The following is a 23,426-nucleotide window of genomic DNA, read 5'->3' as shown; positions in this document are numbered from 1 at the left end:
TGTGTGATGTACATGAATATTTTCACCAAGCCACTTACAAAACCACAGACTTCTCCATGTGCTATTGTTTTATGTTGGTTAGGTAATATGCTGAAAATTAGTGATAAATCATTTCCAAATATGTTGCTGAAGTTGAAGTAACAGAATCAATTATTTCTACTAATTCTTTGAGAAAAAATAAAAAAAAGGTTGTGTGTGTTTTTTCTTTTTTGTTTGTTTGTTTGTTGTTGTTGTTTTGTTCTGTTTTCCTTTCATGGTGATTAGTGAATTTCCATAGTCTTTTAACTTCTTTGGTACATCTTCAACATTTTGTTATTTACTTGTTTACTATCAGCCACTGTGCCCCACATTCTTAATTGTTTTTTTTTTATTTTTTTATTTTTTCCAGTTCTACCAGGTTAAATCTACCAAGTGAAAAAGAAAAACAAGCATAATGTGAAACTATGTAAAAATCTCACATTTTTGTTTCAGGAAAAGTAGTTTGCCATTTCCGTGTGCCATTTTGCATATCTGCCACATAGACGCCTATAGTAAACCAAAACTGATGCATATTTATTGAAGTACTTGAACTTTCATGTATGCTACTGTATGGTATAGGTCCTTTGATAGTGATGTGACATGGAAATCATGCTATAATCATTTGAACAGGTAGACTGAAATTCTCTGTATGCTCTATCCATGAAGTTCCACATGAAGCTGATATGCAGTGAGTGAATCACTGTGAAAATTGGGTGTTCATAGGCTTTTTTGATGTTTTCTCATGAATGTTGCAGGGAAATTATAGAAACAGCGTTCTGCAGTTATATTTTCTATTGTGTTGTTTGGGAATTGTCACAACTGGTAGTAATAAAGTTGTTGACATTATCTGCCATTGAGCAGCAATACATAATGTTCCATAAGGCTTTCTAGAGCAACGGCTTAGGGTGTAGAAACAATTCTTTTTAGCTTGACAGTTATGGATTTGTAACAAAAATACCACCTTTTTATGGCTTATGCAAGTAAGTTTTCTAAATTCATATTGAAAAGAGCAAGAGAATGCATTCCATGGGCAAAACTAGACTTCATCTTATGGCTGTTGCCCTGGTGAAATATTTTCAGTAAATTACAGTCTTTATGCCGTCCTTGGATCTTCTGCAATCTCAGCTGCCACTGCTGTATAATATACATTGATTTCTGTTTGGTATTCAGACAGAGAGAAAGCTGTTTAATCATTCGGTTTCTGACTTGTTAATAAAAAATCTGTCTACTTTAATAAGTTTATTTTTGATAAAACTACAATCTCTGCCACAGTTTGACGTACTTTCTTATGTTTTTTAAAGTAACAAATGATGCTGAGGATGAGACAATAGCACTGTAATTTCTTCTTAGCAAGTGAATGCCTTCATGATTTGCAGTGCTGTTCAACATACAGAGAATTAGAGCCACTTGATCATTCTCCATAAGAACTGTAAATAAAGTTTTACAGTTGTCCCACATCAAGGGAAATGAGAGAAGAAAAATGCAAGAGAGACCTCTGCTCATTTAAAAAAAAAAAAAAAAAAGAGAGAGAGAGAGAAAAAAATCTAATAATGCAGAATGACATGCTTATTCTGAAATGTGAACATCTTTTATATCACTAACAGTTTTCCACTCCATCACATCTCATTGATATTCTGCTTCATTAAAGTCTCATGATAGAAAAGCCATTAATATGCAGAGGTAATTTTATATCAGATCGGGGGAGAAAAAAACAAGTCTAATAATATAATTACTGATGTTATATGATGGGAAATCACTAATATGATTAGAAGTGCCTGACAGATTATAGTAAGAGATTTGATAAAGTCCACCTGGGTTTGGAGGAGTCAATAGATCCAAGCCCCAGGTACTGTAGGGAAAAGGAAATAGAGGAAGCAGCAGGGCTGGACTCCAATTAGTAGATAATAAACCAAACATAATTTATTTATTTATTTATTTTTAATGTGTCTGCAGCTGGTTTGCACCTTGTAGTAGAACACTTCTCTATGTTCTTTTCTATATTTCTATTTTCTTTTCTATGTAAAATATTCCTCCAATTTAGCGTTTGGTTCTGTAACAATGCTTATGTGACAATGCAAAGACACTGTTGGTAAGACAATGAATTACATTCTGAAAAACTCCAAAAGTTTTGAGCAACATTTGCTGTTCCATATTTCATTGACTGTAGCAGAAAATGTAGTCCACAGAGCCAGATAAATCCCCTTTTTCACTTCTAACAGTGTAAAGCTGAAAGACCTATGGTGAAATTTTGGGGCAGCAATGCATCCGACTAAAAGATGTTTAAGATAGAATACATTTAAGAGTTTTTTCAGTGTGAAGGCATAAGAATTTCACCATTTGAGATGTTCAACATGCATCAGCTTACTCAATGGGCATGAATTCTTCAGGCATGTATAAGAATAATTTTTAGACAAAGCAGCTCAGAGTGTGTGAGCAGCTCAGAGTGTGTGAGCTAATAGCTCCCTAGAGGTACCTTGTGCACAGCTTCTATGTTGCATGATATACAATGGCTTGACTGAAAATGCAGAATTTTCTAGATTTTGTGAAGTCCCACAGGGGTCAATTTCTGCTGCTATTTTCATGTAGGTGACAAAATGGTTGCTTAGAAATTTTTTAACGTAGTTTATATTTATAGCTTAAAGAAGATGCTGTCTGACACTCTATAAACATATTTTGTGTTTCTCAGCTGGTTATTTATAACATAGTATGTTTGGCACTGTGGAAAGTTTGTTAAGCAGTTGTGATAAAAATCAATTAAAGGAGAACCAGGTTTCAGAGTATCCATTGATAACAGATAAGAGACAAGCATATTAGCAGGAGAGAAGACAAAACTGAAAAACAGAATAGTAGGACAGGAACAAACAAGATACTATTTTCTCTAAAAGGATGGTTATCCACATAGGAAAGCTCCACATTCATACTGATTTCAATTGTTTTCTTTGCATTATCAGAGCAGATTAAGAATAACATTTTTCAGAGCATTATCTTTATACCAACATGGTTCAATCCAAATAAGACATTATGATCTTTGACCCCTTCTGCCCAAACCCACTGATTCAGTGAGACATTCACAGGCCTGGCCTGATTACGTAGGCTACAAGATTTATATGTATATTTTTTTCTCAAGCAAGATTCAGAAAATGATGTATATTCCTTTCATTATTGCCCCTTTATGCATTTCAGTTGCTTCTTAGTGGTAAAGTAAATAGTGCATATCCATGGTGTTGGATCATTTCCTGCTGTTGCTAGGTATAAGTACAGTTCTTGGCATGGTCTTGTCTCCCGACAATAAGAAAACTCCCAGACAATTCCCAGTCTCAGTTTGAGGATTAGCATGAGCTAGGGACTAACAGGAATAGGTAATTTGACCACAACCTCTCTGTTTTGGAAAGAAAGAAAATTTAACTCTACACACAAGATCCATACATTGCCAGGTAGATCCTGGTCCATTTTTATTTACTAGTGCAGTTGAGACAACACTAGCAGTAAGAATCTAATCAAGTGTAGAACAGCCTCACTTTTAATAAGCATCCAAAAGTCACGACTCAAAACTCATTGTCTTTTATGAAGATTGAAATTTTTTTTTTTTTTTTTTTTTTAAGCCAAAGATTCCATAAGGTAGGTCTTTTGCGTTGTAACAGTCTGTGACTTTTTTTTCCCCATCTTGGTTCAAGTTTCTGGCACTGCAACAATGCAACCTTATAATTATGGGCCTACATATATTAATTATGGAGTAGCTACCAATTATGACATAATATGCATATGGCAAATAAAAAAACAGTATTATACAAAAAATAAAAATAAAATTATCCAGAGAAGAGTTTTGGACATCTGTTTAAGAGATAAGTATCTTTTATAAAATCCTCTCCTCTATAGAGTCTTTGCATGTGCTGTTCCACTTAAGCACCATTTGTGCTTCCTGCCTGCAAAGAGAGGATTTTAGACATCTGGTCAAAAAATCCTCTTTTATTACAGGCTTTTGAAATGTAAGAGAAATGGTGTATGCTACAGTCCTTTACATTTGCTTCACCCAATTGGTCTAGCTGTTTGCAGTTGTAGCAGGTAGGTAAAAAACACTAGATTTGCTCTTCCTTGGCCTCTCCTATTGCTATCATGTAGCTGTTGTTTAAATTCATAAGATGAAAAGTCTCTACTTGTGTTTTCCTTCTGCTAGTTCTGATTCCACTGTGTTGTGACTTGATCTCAGATAAGCGATTCTCTGGACTTAGTGGACATGACCCTGGTTTAACAAGCAAACCAAAAGTAAACCTGCCAAACTCAAGGTGTGAGAGAAAGGGTCATGGAGCCTCTGAGCTTTAAAATGGTTCTTCTTTCTTCTCACAGGTTACAGTTTGCATTTTAACTCTTTCAGGCTGATGGTTAGCAAAGGAAATGCCCCTTTACAGTTGGAAAACATAGTGTATCATGAACAAGCAAGGACCTGAAACTAAAAATAATAATTTGCATGCTAATCCTGGAAACCTCAGAGTTTATTTCCTCCCCAGACACAAACAGTTATAAGAAATCAGACCATCTAGGTAAACCTCTACTGAGAAACCATGCCAATGAATGATTCCTAAAACACGTTTTTCCAAATATTGTACTGAGGAAATATGACATGACTGTGAAGAGCAATTACTTTGCTAAAAATTCATAGTTTATTCCACTGTGAGATATGTGCAAGAATTGTGGATTGTATCTTCACCTATGGACAGACTTTACATAGTGGAGATTAGGGGACAAGGAAAAAAAAAATCCTTGATACAGCATTTTGAAATGCCTGACAGATTATGAAGTCATGCAAAGGTTTCCTATCTCTTCAATAAAACCTGAGGAAATGTGATTAATTCCTTTTGCTTCTCACAGAAGCGTGTATTCTAGAATTAATATCATCAGAGATATGTTTCCTTTCATCTTACTGCCATGAAACACTGCAAATAGCCTGGCTCCGTCTTCTTGAAGATCTCTTTACAGGTATTGGAAAGCTGGTGTTCAATCCCTTGGAAGTTGTCTTCCCTCCAGACTGAACAAGCCGTTTCTCTTTCTCCTCACAGAGCCAGTGCTCCAGCCTCCTGAGCATATTGTTGGCCCTCTGCTAAATTTGCTTTAGTTTCTTGATGTCTGTCATCAACTGGGAGTCCTAAAACTGGATATTCTAGACTACGCTGTTGTTGCAAGGGGTTATTTGTTTGCAGGACTTTTCAGTTATCTTTGCTGAATTTCATGATGTTCCTGTGCGTCCACTTCTCCAGGATGGCTAGGTCCTTCTGAATGACCATCCTGCCTTCCCTGGCATTGAGAGCATTATTTGGGCCCCATTTATTGTCATCTGTAAACTTGCTGAGCTCCTTCCTCCACCTCTTTCTAGTCACTGGAAGAAATGAGTGAACATTGACAGAGGTGTTAAACAGGACAGATCCCATTGCAGTCTCCTGAGGTAATACTTTGGCACACTGTAGACCCCTGCCTGGCGGTCTACCACATCCAGGTAGAAAATGGCCATTAACTGCTTCCTGCTGAACCCAGCCAGCCAGCCAGTATTTTTAGTTACCTAGCTGTCCACCTATCCAGACCATAATGTCCTAACTGGAGTACAAAAACACAGCGGCAGACAGCGTTGAAACTCTTGCTAAAGTCAAGGTAAAAAACAGCTACAGCTTTCCCCCTGTCCACAAATCTAGGCATTTTATCATTGAGGGCAATCAAGTTGGTCAGGCATTGTTTACCCTCGGCAAGCCCATGCTGACTGTTCCTGAGCACCTTCTTCTCCTCGAGGTGCCCAGGAATATGGCTCGAAAGGACTTGTTCCAACAATATGTTGCAGGTGTTCAACACCACCAACTCAGAAGTCCTTTATTACAACCAAAAATGAGATATATATCTGCTTAAAATATCTAGGTGTCATGGTTTTTATAGCATTTTATAGCAAAATATATCTATTATCCCTCTTTTTTTTTTTTTTTTTTTTTTTTTTTTTTGATATTTCAATAATGCAGATGCTTAATGTATAATATTTTCTGGTCCAGTAGTCAGCAATAATGAAAGCCAGGTAACTGAACCAAGCATAATATGCTACTTGTCACTTTCAAAGCTTTCTAATTTTAGTGTCTGAGAATCTCATATACGGACTCTCAAATCAAACAAGCGGACGCCTTCCTGCTGGAGACAGGCTCAGAATTTCCATTGAAATCCTAAGGGTATTTATGGGAGTCCTATTTAGTGCTAGCTGGCTTCTGAGTGATATTTACCTAAGCTCTCCTTTTTTATTGATATTTTCCAGACTGCAAACATAACAGAAAATTCTGTCCATGTGACTCCAAGATATTGCAGGTGACTGTCAGCTTGATGCAGAAATTCACTCTGTCTCACTGCATCATAGTTTATGAAGTACAATGCAAATTCTTGGTCTTTGGGGCATGTCATTTCAATGTCCAGTTTTTGAAATTAATTTACACCATTGCAAGACAAAGAAAGTGGAAATTTTCCTGCTGTCATACCCAATAAGTATGAAAACTCAGTTTATGCCATTAAGGTCATGACCAAGTATCCTTACAGCCCAAATAATAAAGTTTAATAATCCTTCTCAAGAAAAGTCAACCAGACAGTAAATCCAGATGGTAATTTAGCACAATTTCAGGGACGGTCTAAGTTACAGAAGCTGGAATACTCCCTTGATGCAAGTCCTATGACATTACATTGCAATTTCATGGCACGTTCCTTCACTGCAATTTCCTTTTCTCAGGATGATCATTTCCCCCCACATGGGAGACAGTGAACTCTAGCATATGGATTTCCCAGTGTTTATTATTCTCCAGAGGGTAACCATGAATCATCACAAGTCCATAAAGAATCCAGCCCTTAGTGGCAGAGATTCAGTCTTCAGCATATGCTTCTGCACAGTTATTGATGGTGGATGCATGGTCTAATCTATACTTCTGAAGTAAGGCAGACAGGCTCAATGCTTTCTTTCTAAATCATATGTAAAGATATTTTTGGCATGCATCCATCCATATTCTGTCTGAAACGAGTTGAGGAAAGAAGCTGAATGTACTTTGGGAATTTTGTTTTGAGGAGATTTATACTTAATGGAGCTGTGGCTGCCAAAATTAATTTTTAAAATGTATGTTAAAAATAAAACCTATGTATCTCAGGTCTACATATCACTGTTTTCTGCAGAACATAACCTACTAGTATGTCCTGCCAGAATATATGATACACCAATTTTGCCTCTTCTCATGGGGTAAATTCATGTCTGCCATATATCCCTTATAAATATTAATTGGTATTACTCCAGGGATGAATTTGGCTGCTTAGTACAGGAACAAGACTGTTCATCTGGATGGATGTGCTTCCTTGAACGCTGGCCAATGCCTAATGTCTGAAAGGCAAAAGAAACTTTTCCTCATGAACTTGTTTAACAATATCATAGGTTCATGGGGAAAAAGAATGTATTTTCCTATGCCCATTAGTATTACTGATGACTTCTTCAGATGCAGAATAGAAGCATAAATTTTCAAACAAAAATACAAGGTGAAAGCACTTGTTCTGTGTTAAACCTTTTCTGAGAGATCAGCTGAGAAGAATTGGAGGCAACAGTGAGAGGCTGGGCCCCTATAAATTAGTTGGACTTGAGGTGAAAACACTTTGGGAACCAAAATATAGCCCTAAATGTCCTCTAAGGGCTTTCTGTGCACCCACATCATTTCCTGCATAGAAAGGTAGTTTGTCTTTATCTTTATGCATGGCAAACTCATGGCCTGAGTTTATGAGAACTAAAGACTACTTATTAGAAGCTGCTTCTCAGAGTTTCATGCAAGTTCATACATATTAGCTAATTTAAACTATAATTTCAAGGGGTATCCAAACTTCATCATGTATCATTTTTTTCTGTGAATTTTATTTTTATACATATCTGATCAAAGAATGCTCATGAAATATTGTATTCAGAGATTAATGGCAAAATATAGTGAAATCAGTGAGTAACTTCCTTTAAGTAGAAAAATTGAATGATAGTCATACATTCTGTAGTTTCACAGAGGGCAAAGTATGAGGATACTGTTGAAAGCATTATATATTAACAGCAGCAGGTGACACAGACTCTCAGAGGTGCCAGAGCATGTCTTGGGGGAGGGAGGGCGGAAAGTATTACGGCATAGAAAACAGCTGTGTCAGGAAATCACACAGCAGATATAGGAGTCCATTTCCCAAAAGACAGAAATAAATAATAATATTATTAGATATTTTTGATGACAGATCTCTTTCTAATTTTCCAGTTTTTGAAAAAAGGCTATTAAGGCTAAAAGGCTATTAAGATCAGCTGTTGTATTTCGTCTCCAAGACTGTGCCCTCACCAAATTAAAATTAAAACCTAAAAACATTCAGGGAAGTGCAGGGAAAAAAAAAAAAAACAAAAAAAAAAAAAAAACAACATATTATCATCATCCATTTTACTTATTTTCTGTCATCTGTATGATCTAAATATTATCTCAGCTGCTGAAGATATAGTTTTCTAAGCTCTAGCTAACTTTAAGCTTTCACATAACCCTTTAATTATTTCCAGAGAAAAAAAATGGCCAAAAGTGACCTACATGCTGCTAATATGTCTATGTGCATTAGAAGATACAGTTAAATTAAGTTGCCAGTACATTATATAAAGCAATACTATTCCTTTAATTGATACTTATTTTAATAGTGTCTTATTTCTGATTCTGATACGGTCATTACTGGACTGACTCCAAGAAAGGACCATCCTGTGATAGGAATGGAATGGGCAGTTTTCTGGGTTATATGAGCCTGGGAATGGAGGAACAGCTCACCTTTGTTTCAAGAGACAAGTTATGACTGGTTGCAATACTTCAGTGGCTTCCCTAAGTCATTCACAGTGACCCAAGCCTGAACACAGAACCATGCCACAGCTGCTCTCCCTGTGCTTTTTTAAAATTATTTATTAATATTTTTAATTTTTATTTATTTTTATTGTGTGTTCAAAATTACAATACAATCAAAAACACCTGTAGATAACAGCATCTGGTTTTCTACAATGCAGCACCAGTGGCTGTTTCTGATCTGAAAATAACTCTTCTCAGAACAGTGAAATAATAAGATTTAGAACAAAATGAGTAACAGGTTCCTTAGGAGCATGAGCTCAGGTGGGGAGCTACCACCTATCAGGGCTTCCAGCTGATTCTAATACTTTCTTCTCTCTAATTACAGCCTCTGTTACTAGCCTTCCCTTTCATTTCACCAGTCAGTCAAGCAGATCTTCCATCACCATGATACAACTATTGGAGGCAGCATTTTGGGTGGAGCTCATCAACATGCTATATATAGAAGCAAGCTCCATTAACCTTACTTTGTTCATTAGATATTTTTAGTGGTGTTTTTTTTTTTAGAGAGAACTGGTCCAGCTTAAGGTATATTGGTGTTTTTGGACAGTTTGTTAAGCTTTAAGAAGAAATGAAGGCCTGAATGGTTTTATGCTGCTGGAGTACACTTAAGAAAATCAGATGGTGACATTATGTGCCTAGAATATGGATATGTCAAGAGAAGTGGATGTTCTCCTGCTTTCTATAGGTTCTTGTTTATTTTATTGTTTTTTTTTTTTGTTTGTTTTTTTTTGTGGCAATCTACTTGCTGAAAGGAGTGGAAACAATTGTGCTAATCTTGAAAGAAGCCAAAAAAAAAAAAAAAAAGGTTTGTTAGCAGTTACACTAATTTCTATGCATTTTAGGCAGCAGTAGCAGCAGCTACTATTATGTTCTACTAGAATTTGGACAGGCAACCTCTGAAAAATAGGAGTGGGACTTGTAACTGTCATAGTTGAGGCTGTAGCATACTTTGAGTGTCTTGGCAATAGAGAGATGACAGTAACACAACACGTAATGATGGCTGGAAAGGATTTGTGTTCCTAGAATGTAGGGGACTAGGAAGATGTCCACAATTATGATTTGATAATGGAGGGAGATCCTGTATTTATGTCGACTTATGAGCATTTATTGTTGTTTTCATTGTGGTATTACTAGACCTTAGGACATACTCAGGCTTAAGAGCATAGCAAAAGGTAATCTTTACTGCAAGACTTAATTCAGTGTAGCAGAGATGGAGTGTGTTGTTCTGGAGAATGCTGTGTGTTTTTTATGCTCGTGTCTCAAGTGAATGAGCTGTTTTACCGTACTGTAGCTTGTGAATCATAGAATCATAGAATATCCTGAGTTGGAAGGGACCCTTAAGTATCATCAAGTCCAACTCTTGACACCGCACAGGTCTACTCAAAAGTTCAGACCATGTGACTAAGTGCACAGTCCAATCTCTTCTTAAATTCAGACAGGCTCGGTGCAGTGACCACTTCCCTGGGGAGCCTGTTCCAGTGTGCAACCACCCTCTCTGTGAAGAACCCCCTCCTGATGTCAAGCCTAAATTTCCCCTGCCTCAGCTTAACCCCATTCCCGCGGGTCCTGTCGCTGGTGTTAATGGAGAAAAGGTCTCCTGCCTCTCGACACCCCCTTACGAGGAAGTTGTAGACTGCGATGAGGTCTCCCCTCAGCCTCCTCTTCTCCAGGCTGAACAGGCCCAGTGCCCTCAGCCGTTCCTCGTACGTCTTCCCCTCCAGGCCTTTCACCATCTTCGTAGCCCTCCTCTGGACACTCTCCAACAGTTTCATGTCCTTTTTATACTGTGGTGCCCAGAACTGCACACAGTAGTGTTTCATTTAAATGCTAACCTGCAGGAAAAGGAAGAAAATCCATTTTGCGCTGCAGTTTGACTATTTCATTCTTTCTGCTGTGTGGACCCCATTACAAGACCCTTGTCAGGCAGGACAAATTTCCAATGTGCAATAACCTTCTGTCAGGGAAGACTACAAATATCCTATTTCTTGAAAGGGTCTTCTCCAAATTCTGTTTAAAATAAACAAAACAGTTGAAAGATTAGTATCTAAGTAGCTTTTTAGTTGATTTGCTTCCAATGTAAAGATTGACGACCAAGGTGACCATTCTGCAAGGGCAACAAAATTTTGTATTGTTCCCCTTGATGTGTGAAATGCATGCAGAGTTATTTGAAAAGTACAAGTTGATTAGTAAAAGAAAGCTTGCAGTAATTGTAGTGAAATCAAAAAAGGAACTAAGGAAGAGCATTGAAAAGAATACATTTAATTGTATGTAATTACTTGACGTATATTTCAATCAGAAGAAGAAAGAGAAAGGAGCATGCTAAATGGTGTTGGTATGGCAATTACACTGAGATGATTTTCGCAAATGACTGAACTTGGTGTGAATTTTGAATTAAAAAAATAATAATAATGTCAGTTGTTTCTAGCTGCTTTTAAAAATGGTTATAACTTTCTTCACTGTGATTAGTCAAAACACTCTACCCTGTCCTTCACATACATTTGCATGTTTGATAAAGTTCACTTTCTTTTCTGGTAATATTCTACATAATTTGCTTGCAGAGTAGAAGTCCAACAGAACTTGAAACATCACAAGTAAAAAGCTTTGAGCCATATGATGCTGCAGCCATTTAAACATGCAAGTGCTCTAAAACTGAGCTGCTCAGTTGAATCAATTTTTGACATACCAAGTTTGATATCTTTGAATGAATTACAGTTTAGTTTAAAGTAAGGATATGTGTATTGCAGAGGAAAATGGAAGCAGTCTGTGAGCAGGGGTTCTGGTGTGAATTCAAATGTTCTTGTCTCTGTACAAGTAATCACAGTTGACTGTGCTAAATCATTAATAAATTGAAGGTCACATCCTATCCATCACTTTAATCTGTTTCCCATGGGTAGTAAAGTTTATAAATAGAACAACTTATTCCATCTCTAATCACTTTTATACTGGAGAAGTTCATGCAAATGTTTTCCTTTTTGGGCTTAGGGTTAATGCAGGAAGATCGTGTTACTGGTGACAAGCAAATGAGTGTACTGGTACAACTGGGGTGAAGTGGGGGATTCAGGTGTTCTGAAAAGTTGAGTGATTTTTCTTGTTCTCCTGGCATCATTTGCTAAGCACATCTTATGTTTTTAAGGTGGTCAAAAAAATGCACAGTATTAATTCCCAGAGATAGTGAAATCTGAATGTAGATGAGTTCTCTAAGTATGAATCTTGATGTGTGCACCATCAGGAGATGTCACTGAGGACCACAGATGGCTATTTTGACTGGAACACTTGTAATTTACAATGCTCTTTTGTGCCTCTGAACTGCTTTTAATCCAGAAAATAAGTCTCGGACTTGTACTGAAGCTGCATTCTGAAGGATATATTTACATTCTGTTCTGAGACTTTTTCAGACCTGACTCTAGACAGCAATGTAGCAGCAGCAATGTAGAGTTCAAAATACTGGTGAACTTATTAGCTGCCTTATGCTGAGCTACCATTGTTGCAGATTCACAGAATGGTTTGGGTTGGAAGAGACCTAAAAGATGAATGTAATTCCTCCCCCCCCCCCCCCCCCCCCCCCCCCCCCCCCGCCACGGGCATGAACACCTCCCACCAGACCAGGTTCCTCAAAGCTTCATCCAGCCTGGCCTTGAACAATTTGAGTGATGAGGCATCCACAGCTTCTGGGAAACCTGTTCCAATGCCTCAGTGCCCTCTGAGTAAAGAACTTCATGATGTGTAACCTAAACCTACTCTCTTTTGGTTTAAAGCTATTCCCCCTTGTCCTATCACTACTCTCCCTGGGGAGTTCCTCCCCACCTTTTCTGTAGGCCCCTGTTAGGTACTGAGAGGCTGCTATAAGGTCTACCCACAGCCTTCTCTTCCCCAGGCTGAACAACCTCAACTCCCTAATCCTGTCCTTGTAGGAGAGGGGCTCCAGCCCCTTGGTCATCTTGTTAACCCTTCTCTGGACTTGTTCTAATAAGCCCATGTCCTTCTTGTGCTGGGTGCCCCAGAGGTGAACACTCCGCTCCAGGAGCGGTCTCACAAGCAGTAAGACCTTGAAATCATTTTCTCTGAGCAGTAAGTAGTTCAAGTTTGCTCACACAGCAGCAGTGCTGCTCACCACAGCTGAAATATATTCTCAATTCTGGGTGCTTGTAATTCTAGCCTAAATTCTAAACCAAGTGCAAGTGTGAGACTGTGATGCCTGTCCTGGCTTGTGCAGGTCTAAAGATTAGATGATTAAGTCTAATTCTGCTGTGGCCTAGATGGCCCCCACTTTTTCCCCCACCTTTTAGGCACATGTGTTCCCAAGAAGGTGCGCTGTGAGGAGTTGTTTTCTGTCAGCGGACAAATCATGGCTCACAGTAAAAGCTGTTGACTTACTGGGGATATGTGTTTTCTTCTTTCTGCGCCAAAAGAGCTTAGTGAGCTTTTAAGAGAATTGAAGAGTTTCCTTCTCTATGGCTCTGTTAAACAGATCAACTATAGTTGATGCCATGAGAAAGCATTTTGAGATTCTCCTGGCTAGAAGACAGCTGTTGTCCCCTGCCTCCTCTCCTGATGGGTTTCTGCAGCATACAGTGGTCTGTATAAGTATACATTTGTCAGAATGTGGACAGGTATTCTAGGTAGAAGTGCACATATTTCTTATTTGCTTGCTGAGGAGTGCTGTGGAAACTTCCAAACCTTCATATACATGAATATGTGTTTTTCCTTGCATTAGCTGACTTGGAAAATATTCCAGTTAATGAAAACCATAAGGGGAAATGGAAAACATGGCCTAACGTTTTATTTCCATGTTGATGCATTATAATGATTCCCTTAAAATGTCTTGTCTTATTCTTCAGGTAACCCTTATCTCATCTGCATATGATGTTCACAAAGGGCCTCCTGGAAGATCCAAGTCCAGTCTGCACTCATGAAGCACCTGCTCTGCAGGTAAGTTTTCAAGATAAATGTTTCTTTCGGAGGTCCTGCAAGATACAGATCTAGAGAGAAAACCGAAAATATCAAACACACTGCATTGTCATAAAGTATGTTTCTCATCTTCTCTAAGGATGAAACATCTCAGTAATAAAATGCTAAATGTTGGTAGATGTCAGCTTTGTATGGAAATTGTATGGACTAGGATGTCAATTCCTGCATTTATTCAAAAGGAACCTGCATGATGTTTCCATAACGTGATGTCTAGCTCACATGTGCTGTGGGGTAGCAGTGACCTTCTTTCTGCTCTGGATTACTAGTCTGGCTACAGTGGAAGGGCTTAGAGAGAGGGTTGCAAGCAAGGGGAGCGCTGCGGCATGTAGCCCTGTGGGAGCGCACGCTTGCTAACAGGATCCTCCATTCTCATGTGATGTTCTTCCTGTTCCACAGCAAGGCAGACTTCATGTGGGGATCTGAAGGGTGGAAGACAGCAGTGTAAAAAGTCAGTGCAAAACATGAGTCTTCAGTAATTAATAGGAATTTGGAATGGGCACCTCATCAAGGTGATTTTTTTTTTTTTTTTAACCTTATAGGTAGTATAGGCCTGTAGTTTTTATGTAAAGTGGATCTGTTGTCCTTATTAAGGACAAAGGGGTGAAAAAGAAAGCTTAAGAAACTGAGTCAGGTGTTTCTCTCCAATTCCTTGGTGAAATTACATCTGCCCTGAGGTAACAGGCTCAACTGTCAAGATTTTATTGAAATAACAAGAAAGCAAGAGTTAAATGTCCATGTCAGTAAATCACTGCAGGCTGATAAAGAACAGATCAAATCAACTTCGTATCACAGTATCAGTAGCTTGCCTAATTCAAATTGCTACTGTAAAAAAAACTCTACATGAAATCAGATGAAAATATTTTATTTCTATGAGAGTGTAGTCCTTTCTTAACCTTAGATAAAAAAAAAATGGAAGAAGCAATTGTTTTGCTTCTAACCAGGACTCTTATCGATAATCACCAGAAATGGGACATGATTTCTGCTGGTTAAAAAAAAAAAAAAAAGAGCAAGTCGTTATCCAGGATTGATGGTTAACTTCGTCATTTAGTCATTTAGATGTATAAGAGGAGCTAAATGACTTTTTTTTTTGGTTTTACAGTTTGTACTTTATATTTCATTATTATTTGTTTTGTTTTCATATCTATTATTTGCATTTATCTTGTAATACATAATCTTTCTAAGATGAGAAAGATGAGTAATCACTGGTCATTATCAGGTTCTCATTTTCTCACCTTCGCTCTGGGGACTTCTACTAAGGAGAGGACAAACTGGGGAATTTCTTCTGGAATATGTTGATGCTTGCATTTTCCAGTGAAGTTATGCTTACAGTGTTCAACTGCTTGGATTCACCTCTGTATGTTCTCATAAAGCTTCCAACTGTCAAAGCATTCTGGAGAAAGGTTACAAATAGAGCTGTGGTTTCTGTACAGCTGGAACCAAACAATGGAGATGTGATGGAACTTTGGGTTCTGTGGGTATCTCCTGACAAGGGATGGCTGATTTGATGTAAGGAGCTGATCAGATGGAAATAATCAGTGAACCAAATATTATACTTTGCAGTGTGTGTACAATTGCCTCTATAGCTTTCAAAAGAGCATATTTATCCTTGTAGTTAGGGATTTTAAGAAGTTCGCCTTGTTCTTGTGCCTCAAAAACTATCTTAATTCTTTAAGCCCAAGACATGTTCATACTTCTTAGATTTAGTAAAATAAAAAAGGGCTTGAATTTGTTGTTGTTGTGGATGTCAGGTCTTTGGCCATTGTATCTGTCATTGTCTGTACACTTGAGTTATATGCTGTTGTAATTAGTCTCCAACTTCAAAATAACCAAGTTTTAAAATAAAAAAATTATGTGAGGAGAGAATACTGGTACCTTTCTGAGGGAAGAATTGAGCTCGGAAGTGAACTTGGAGCTGTCCCTCACCATCTTAGAAACTGATCAGCCTGTCCATCCTCAATCATGACTGACTTCAGTGCTGGGCAGGAGCTAACAAGGAGCTAATTCTAAATGGCAATTATTGAAGAACCAGTCAAAAAGAATGATCTGTGTTTATATGTTAAAATTTCTACTGCAATGAGTTTCTTTTGCTATAATACTATTGAAGTTTTCTGAGACCTCTAATGTAAACTTATTTCAGTATGGAACTGTAGCTGTGTTCTAAGTCCTGTTCTGTTTGGCAACTTTTGCTCCCTGCTATACCTATGTCAAAACAGGTTCATTGGTGAAATTTGCTTTTATGTTTTTGTTTTGTTTTTTCTTCAGAAAAAACACCTGATGTATTTCTTTAAGATTTATTACAAATCAACATTTAACTGCTAGTGTTCACGTGGTCAAATAAAACATAATTAAGCTCCTGGAAAAATGGACAGGTATTAAAAAAAAAAAAGGGGGAAAGCAAGTTTAGGTCTTCAACAATAAATTACCTTCTGTGCTGCTTGTCTGTAGCCTTTTTTTATTTCACTCTAATGGAACAACATGCTTAAGTGGGGACACATTTGACACATTCTCTAGTACTGTGTAATTGAGTTGTACGTGACTTCATCAGGATACATGCAGAAGTGGGTTTAAATCAAAGAGTCAGGGAGCAAGTGAGAAGATAACTCTTCATATCCCAGCAGCCTAGTGCTGGGAAGCTTGTAATAGAATTTCTGGACAGATTTTATAGATGCCAGAGGTTTAGGTATTTTGGATACACTTCAGCCCAGCAGAGCCTCCTTGGCATGTTCTCTGTTGCTGTAGCAGTGTTAAATTTTATGACAAGTGAAACAAGATACTAGAGGAGTGGTATCCTAACATCTGAAACAAGATACGATGGTGATGGTGTCCTGCCATCTGAAACAAGATGCTACAGCGGTGATGTCCTGATATAGACTGTGAAACCTCCACTGCTTTGTTTTAGCAGCAGCATTTCCAAGTGAAAGACATCTCTCCCCCACACACTATTTCCTATATTATCGGGTCAGTTATGATACTGAAAATGGCATTAGAGGATGTATGATTTGAAGGTCTCTTTTGCTCTAGGTGGTAGGGGTCAGCTCAGCTGCTGGTCACTTTTGGTCTGTGTAATGTTATAAAGAATTTAAGTTTGTAGTAGCAAGCTACCACCTTGATTACTAATCTGACTCCTACTTTTCAGTTTTTCTTTTTATTACTTGGAGATCAGCTGTTGAACTGTGGGGGCATTCAACTTCCAGAGCCCTGGGAAGGCATACTATTAGTGAAAGTTCAGCAATTATACTTTATCATGAGACCTGGAGTAGTTTCTCTGTGGTGATTATCTTAAGAAGGTGCTCACTAGGGGACCCATGTCTTCTTCCTTACAGACTTCTGAGGATATTTGATAACAGTGCCAAAAAAAAATAATCCACAGGTTCACTGTATGTGCACAGATTTGTTGAACAGCTGCTAATGGGATCCTGTTAGAATTGCTTTTCCTTCTGTCTATAATCAGCAGAATTCCTCTGCCTCAGTATTTTGGGTGAGTCAATCCACTCTGAGCACCCACTTTACTTCCTATCTTCGCTAGGGATTGTGTTCTTAGCGGCACATCACCAAGAGAATGGCTACCACAAACCTGCTATCAAGCTTGCCCTTTCTTCCTTTCCTACTTCTTCCCCTTTTCCCTTGGTCCATAAAGGGTTTTAGCCCTGACCGTATTTCTATTTGGTTCATGTTCTAACAAGTCCCATGTTAGTTGTGAGGTGGTAGTACTGAAGCTGTTGACCATGTCATTATTATATGATCCCTTGACATTCCTCAACTATCTGAGAAGGTAGAAGCCATGATTTTTTTTATGCATTGTGAGGTAAACTGCAAAATCACTTTCAGGAATGAAGGCAAAGCCTTCAAGTAATTCCATTCCTTTAGAGGCAGAGAGAAAAATGTAGGTGGCATTGACTGAAATCCAGTTGAGATAATTTTGCAAGACTGCTTCTAGGGAAGAAGCAAGAGTTCAGCCCCCCAAATGGATTGAAAGCAGACTGTCTGCAAGCCACTGTTGAACCTGGAGAAAAGATCTGGGTGCTTGTTAAGCTATTGAAGGCTCAATTTGACAGCTGTGCTTCATGAATATAAAAATATGTAAAGCAAGAGGTCTCTTGAGAAATGGGTACTTGACTGTTCATTGGTTCTTTCTAGTGACATTTTAGTGCCAAGGATGCTTGATATGAGATGAGGCTAGGGATATAAAAAGGAGGAGAGGATTAATTGCACGCTGTGAATGAGGAAGGATAGTGGTGTTCTAAAGTAATTTCTGGTTGGCTGTTAGGGTGCAGAGGTTTTGATTTTCCTACCTTGGATGTATTTCAGGACGGTGATAGCACTTAAATGTTTTCAACTTGGAAACCAGAACTATGGCCAATCTAGTTGCTAGTTGTTAGTCTATTGAGTCTCTTTATCTTATTTAATATAAGTTCCAGGCCTTGATCTTTTATCCCTATGAGGAGTTGGTGGTTCTATTAAATTGAAATCAATTTCATAATATGATCTTTTATAGCTTTTTTTTCCTTAACATAAGATGCCTTTGGTTCTTTTAGTCCCTCTGTGGAACAAATGAGGATAGTTCTTTTTTAAATAACTAAGGTCTGAGGCTCTAATACCTGTCCTTCTTCTGTTGGACTCAATTACTTTCATACTTATTTTTACATTCTCTTTTCATGGACAGGCACTGATGTCATAAAGTGTGTCCCTCCTTTTAAGATTCTCATCAGTGAGGAATTATATTAAAGTAATGAGGCAGAAATTAGCTGGGATTAAAGAGTTATAAAAAGGGAAATTGCCAAAAATGAGGAGGTTTTCTATGAGCACAAGTATCTAAATACAGTCTTCATAGAATAGCAATAAAATATGATCTAGTGATAATAAATCTGTAAAAGGAAATGGTATTTGGATATATTTCCCATTTTCTTACTGTGATAGAGGAAATTGCAAGAAATTCATCGCTGTCATCACAAAGTCATTCCTTCTGTTTATGATTGCTCTGCTTAGTGCTACTAAAAATTAAAATTGGTTTACTGAAAAAAACTGCTATGAACTAGTCAGAGCTCGCTCATCTCCTAAACAACATTATTACATATCCTGAACCTCAGGAATGAATATAGGAAGGTGAGGGGGAACAGGTAGGCCAGTGACAGCATCTGCTGAATGTCTGCTCCATCTCCCCATTTTCACGTGGAAATAATACATGACAGTGTTTCTTGCACGTTCCCTTCCCTTGTAAATGATTCCAATAACCACAGTGGTATCAACCTAGCATCAAAGCACAGGGGAAGTCTTCATAAGGACGAGCTTTGTGGATATTTAAAATGGGGGCAAGCTCTGTCTCTTCTTTGATAGAAGCGGCAAGGAGATGTTTATCCAGCTGCTCTTCATCTTGTTCAAATTGTATTGCAAGAAGAGCTTGACAAATACCTCAGAAATCAGCTACTAAAATACCCACCTTGTGCTGTGAGTAGTCATACTTCTACCTTTCTTGTGTTACCTGTAAGAGACTCTTGCCTTGCTGCATATTGCAGGCACAAACACTTATCAGAATAGGTTGTCTTCATTTGGTAATATTACATTTTCTTACGTGAACATCTTGAAATAGCTGTTTATCTTCTGTTAATGAAACAAAAACATAACAACATAACCGATCTGCCTGATCACAATTGTCTTTCAAAGAAGAAAGGGTGTATTTTTAAGCTTTCAAACAAATCAAGAAATATTAAAGTTGAAGATAACTCTGAATCTTGGCTTTATGACATGTTTCTATATCCATGACCTATAAACTGTATGCATACCTGGTTATAGCTCTGGTCCTCTGATACGCATCTACACCACAAGATGTGACCAGGAGATTCGCTGTGCTGTCTGCTGTCCATTGAAATTAAACATGGGTGCTCAGGGAGCAGAGGAGGGAGCTTCAATGAAGTCTTGTAGATCACCTGAAGGAGATGATTGAGATGATGCCTGCAGGGTACCTTGTGAGTGAACATATGAAACGGGCTAGAATTTCATGGGAGCCTCATTAAATTAGGGCTATAGGCCAAATAAAGAAGTTCAATCATATGAATATACATGACGATGGAATGGTTCACAATCCTTGGTTTTTAAATGACCGAAGAGGCATTGAAGAGGACTGAAGAGTAAGAAGAGTAACGGGTTTTCTATAACATGATTAAATTTATGTGTGTAAGTTAGGCAGTGTACTGGATAGCTACAAATGCATGCAGTGCATTGCCCACCTAGTAAATTTTACACAAACTCTGCCCAGTATTTCCCAAAAGCACTTAATTCAGTCACATCAAAGCCTTGTTTTCCCGTAATTCTATTCCTGCTTTTCATCAGGGACTATCATGGTGACAAATTAGAACTTTAATTTTTTCTTTCTTTATGTTAAATTACTGTCCCAGAAAATCTCTGCTCTTTCTTATAATGCAAAATATTTTTATTCCCATCACAATAAGAAGAAAGTGGAATATCTTGCTCAAGTTACAGAACAGGAGAGGGTAAATTATTAAATATAAAAAAAGTATATATTTCAATAAAGACAGGAAATGGAAGACTTTGGACCAAACATTAACTATCTAGTGGAAACAATCTGCCAGCCACAGTTGCAGTAGCTACTGTTACCCTGTTATAGCCAATTTATGGAAGAAATGCAGTCATGCTCACAGTGCTACATGCGAGTAGGGCCAGTGGTTAAACAGAATGGCTTACAGATATAGCAATGGACGTGTTTGGAACAGGGATGTTTTTCTAAATGTATTTAAATACAGTATATTTTATTTCATTCTCCCAAGCTGTTACAATATGCTGTTGCAGCATGAGTAGCAGTGGTACATCTGTATCATTTTTGTTGAGTAGAGTTTTGCATTAATATAACAAGGGAAAAACCTTTGTTTTGATTACCATGAAACCTGGTTCACTGTTCAAGAACAATTTCCGATGTGGTTGTATTAAGACCGATGTAGTTACCTGTGCACAAACTCTAAAGTTTATGTGTGAGAATGCAGCCATAGTCCTGTGTTGTTTTTGTTTTTGTTTTTGTTTTTCCAGAGATATTCAGTCCTAATGTACCTGTATATATGTGTACACACTCACCTGTGCCTGCACCCTCACAGAGAATTTGCACTATGTATACACATGCATTCACCTACACATCCTTATAAGATACATATAAATATGTAGACATTATTTAATTTTTTTTTAATATGAATCTCTCTATATGTACCTGAATATATGCAGGCTGTATATGTGAATCTACGGCATACATGCATTTATTCCAACACATATTTGACAGGATAGCTAGGACTCTCTAAAATAGACATTTGTGCTGAGTTGTGAAGGAGACTGTTGCACTCATTCAGGGAAAGCCTTCTCAGTTTCACTATTTGCACTGCCATATTTCCATGCTTTATTTTTATTTATTTATTTATTGATTTATTGATAACTTGATAAGTGGAAGAAATTAAGTTCCTGATGTCCTGTGATATACCCATGCCCTCCTATCACAGGGAATTAGCATGTAAAGAGAAATACATGTGGAAGAAACAGCCTTTCTGCCCCAAAGAGATGATAAAGGGGTGATAACGAAGCTTGAGCAGCTCCTCCCTTGGCGATGTTTAGCAGTGGGAGCAAGGGGGAGCTAAATAAATCCACCCTCAGGTGGATCCTGAGGGTAGTTGCAGGTGGGAGTTAGCCTCACAAATGAGATGAGACGTTAAAGGACCTGATGTGAAGAACTAGGAATGATGTGTCCAGGGAAGATAGTGCTGAATGCAATCTTAACTGTGCACTTAACCTACATTTCTTCAGGGTTAAAAACATCTGTTGTGAGTTTTATATATATATTATTATTATTATTTAATCTTGCTTCATAAAAAATCTGCTTCAGATTAGACAGGGAAATAGTACACATCCTTCAGATGAGTAATTCTTACAGCTCCACGGTGGACCGCTTTTTCAGACTCCACAATGCTAATGCTAACATGGTTCACTTCCTCTGTGTAATGATGTCTGATTTACAGATTCATAACACAGTGAAATAATTGTTCTAGTGATCAGCAGCGGATAGAAAATCCCCTTGGCATGCAGCAAGATAACGGGGAAAGCACATAAAATCAAATGCAAGCTGAAACAGCTTGTAGTAATTGCGATATCTGTACCTTTAAAAACAGCAGTTGTAGTTGAAGGACACAAGCAGGAAGTCTGTAGGTAGAAATAATATGATTTATTAAGACTTTATATTATGTGAACAGGCATAATCACAAAATGCATGTGCCAATATATGTAGATAGATTAATTTTAAAACTAAGTAAAATGATTTCTGAAAGCAAAAAGTGAAAAGCGACACTTTTATTATATTGACTGGCATTTAATTATTTAAATGCTTAATGTGCATTTTGCTTTTGGATAATTAGTTGTCATTTTCCAAAAGCAATTACATTTTAAATGTTACCACAGTTTTTCAAAGGGAAACAGACTTTTCTTCTTGTGCTTGAATTGGTATTCAGATCCAAGACTTGCACAAAATGCGTTTTCCTCAGAGGGATATGTATGACAAACAGTGGTAATACATGGACAGGGTTTATCTCTTTCTGAAAAAAAAAAAGTGAACACATTGTTTTTCCTATACCTGTGGAACTTCCCTCTCTGTTATATGGAAGCAAATGGGTTTGCTTCAGTTCTTGTTCAGCAGTTTCCCCCATGTGGCTTGAACTTGTGTCCGTCTGCCAATTATGTATTTACTTAAATTATTCTACTTTCATCCTGTTTTTGTTTCTAGAGAAGACTACTCTTCAGTGCAGGTAACAGTTCAGCTAGAAGTTCTGACCATTAATGAGGGAAGTCAAAGCTATCATAGCAAAATTTAGATAATGACACGTATTTTTGCTGTGTAGAACACCTTGTAGGATAGCTCCTGTACTGTATGCAGGCCAAGTCAAAACACAGGTGAGCTGTTGACCCATTTATAAGTGCAGGTAAATTTCCGAGAATTCGCTCATAATAGCCTTGGAAAGGAGCAAAGATGAAGGAGCACCACAAGCTTTGTGTTCCAATGCTTTCCCTTTCTGCAGAAGTAACTAAACCATGACTGCCCACTGAAGAGGGCTTGGTGTACTGGTAGCAAGGCAGTGTAGAGTGTTCAAACGCACCCAGCTCCCAGGAATAGGAAAATGCAAAATCAGGGCTGCTGCACATGCAAATGCAGCATTCAATCTATTGTCTCACCAAGCAATGTATGGGAACTGTTGTCCATTTGTGACATCTTTCCTGAAGTCTCGTAAGTTGTTCTATACCAAAGTGGGATGAAATTAAGACTTTTCTAAGCTGTGTGTGAAATAAGGAGAGAATACCTTCCAGTAAAGATGTTCACTTGCAATGTCAGACACCCAAGTCAAAGCCACATTCAAATTGGAGTTGAATTTGGCTTTTTTTTTCTGCTTTTATCTATCCACCTGGAGTTTTTCCATTTACTGCAAATTGATATTCACTGGGCCAGAGAGCGCAAGTGCGACTGATAAGAGCATATATATATATGTAAGTGTAATATGAACGTTCAGTTCCTGC

The 23,426-nt window shown here is 37.9% G+C and overlaps 1 long non-coding RNA gene across 8 annotated transcripts in view; it reads left to right on the top strand.

Moving 5' to 3' along the window:
- Positions 1 to 23,426, top strand: part of LOC137857855 (uncharacterized) — a 168,362-nt gene that overhangs the window by 66,420 nt on the left and 78,516 nt on the right. For all 8 annotated transcript variants that reach the window (XR_011097295.1, XR_011097296.1, XR_011097297.1 and 5 more), the window contains one exon: positions 13,745 to 13,835. This is a non-coding gene — a long non-coding RNA (uncharacterized lncRNA). The remainder of the gene's footprint in view (positions 1 to 13,744; positions 13,836 to 23,426) is intronic.

Source organism: Anas acuta, chromosome 5 (genome assembly GCF_963932015.1).
Source record: "Anas acuta chromosome 5, bAnaAcu1.1, whole genome shotgun sequence".
In the NCBI taxonomy this organism is placed as follows: domain Eukaryota; kingdom Metazoa; phylum Chordata; class Aves; order Anseriformes; family Anatidae; genus Anas; species Anas acuta.
Note: the sequence above shows the minus strand (reverse complement) of the source record. Positions and strands in the feature narration are given on the sequence as shown.